Source organism: Eleginops maclovinus, chromosome 2, assembly GCF_036324505.1.
Source record: "Eleginops maclovinus isolate JMC-PN-2008 ecotype Puerto Natales chromosome 2, JC_Emac_rtc_rv5, whole genome shotgun sequence".
NCBI lineage: Eukaryota > Metazoa > Chordata > Actinopteri > Perciformes > Eleginopidae > Eleginops > Eleginops maclovinus.
In genome coordinates this window covers 18,708,377-18,710,482 of record NC_086350.1, presented here as the reverse complement: position 1 = coordinate 18,710,482, position 2,106 = coordinate 18,708,377, and positions in this window count along the sequence as shown.

Genomic DNA, 2,106 nt, shown 5'->3' with positions numbered 1-2,106 from the left:
GGTCTTAACTTCATGATGTTTAAGGGCAACACTTTTACAACACATGGCTCTGATGTGACATTACTTGATAACAAAAAAAGTAATGACATTCCGTTACAGTACGGTTACTATTTACATTTAAAAGGGACTTACATTTTTACTCAAATTCATTTGTCAGATTGCTTCTGTAGTAGAACGGTAGGATTATAACTGCATTTGGCTTATTGTACACATTTATTTTTGCTCATTGGTAGAGGTGAAAGAAGAAATCATATTTAATTGAAATAAATTGAAGTAGCAATACTACAGCAAAGATACTTGTTGAGCACGTAAAAGGCCATCGTACAAAATGTTACATGAATAAAAGTAGAACAGTATATGCATTGAGGTATAGATAATATAAGTACTGGCAGTAAAGGCACTCATATTTAATATTGTCTTATATTTATGAATGCATTTCAATATGTATCACTTTGTTGTTGCCGCTGGAAAAGGTGGGGCTAGTTTATACTTTACATACTGTTTGGTAGTTTTATTTACAAAAATATATATATTTTTTGTAATAATAAAAGGATTCGGAAGATTTATGTTACCAAAGCATAATAAATGTACACTGAAAAAACTGAAAAGTTGACTTCACATAAATGTATTAGGTTAGTTGTAAGCAATAATATTAAGCTCAAATAAAACATATTAGGTTCAACTTAATATTATTACTTACAACTAACCTAATAGAGCTAGGTGACATTTGTTGGTATCATTCATTTGATTTAAGTCACAGTTTCAGTTTTTTCTATCAAGGAAATAAAAGTCTAAAGTAGCAAACAGTAGAACTACTGAATAAAAAGCACTAATTTGTCCAAATTGAGCTTACGTACAGGGACGTACCTAACACCAATGTGTTTTTTCAATGCACAACTTCCTCTTGTAATAGAGTATTTTCATACGCCAGTATTGCTACTTTTGTAAAGGATCAGAATACTTCTGTCACTGTAGCTGTTAACTTCATTAGAGATTTTTCTTTGCTTTTATCTCACCATACCTTCTCTACTTCCTCCTCTCACAAAGAGACGTTTAATGGCTGCACAAACACAGCGCTGATTGATTGACAGCGGTCAATTATCAGTGCCTCTCTGTGCCGTATTGATTCCCGGGGCGAGATTAGTATCTGTTCTCTAGCTCTCTGTCCTGCAGGTCATGTAACATGCTCTGACCCTGCCATGGATACAAATGGCACATACATCTCCTGAACCGCTCTAAATGTCACCTGTCAGACAGGGACACAGAGAATAGGGGGCAGAGAGTGGTTTGAAGTAAACACACACTTAAGCGCACACTCCCATCAGGGTAAAGGATCAGCAGCTGTAGAGACGTGTCTTTTTAGAAAATGGCAATTATGTCATTTGACAGGTTTGCATCTCGTCCTCTTGTAGAACTTGTCTTCGTCTCTCAGTCTGCCCTGTAGGTGTACATTTTCCTGAGGTGAAGCAAGTAAAGGCCCTTGAACTGAATCACCCTTTCACAACATTCAATTGGAATATCTAATACAGGGCGACACTATTACTGAGCCAGCAGTGCTTTTCACAGATAAAGAACTGAAGAGCCACATTGGATGCAGTGAGGGAGGGGGGGGGAGCAGAGGAGTCTGGGTGCCAAGTTGAGAATTCAGAGCTTCCCCTCTGTCTGTAGTCAGGTGGGATGACAGGGGGGGGCGAGCGCTGCTTGGTGGCTCTCGCGGCGCTGACAGCCTGTCACAGGGAGATCACTGCCACATGCCTGTCTGTCCACAACGCTGACGGCTGACCCGTCCAACACGGCCCGGCCCGCTGGTCATGCCATCCCTGTCTGCTGTCGGACGTCTCTGACAGCTGACAAGACACCTGGGACACGCAGGCAGGGGCCAGAGAACTGCTACCTGTATAGACATCAGGATTTACTGCTGCCAAGGAGAAGAGAATAAAGGAAAGGAGGAGAGCATAGAAATTTCTTCAAAAGAATCACGTACTGTAGTTGCTTGAATCTATTATTATAAACAATGGGGATTTGCCTCTAATTAGTGAGTCTTTGTCATCAGTTCTTGTCTAAACATAGATACACAATACAGCATATCCTGGCTTTTGACAAAAA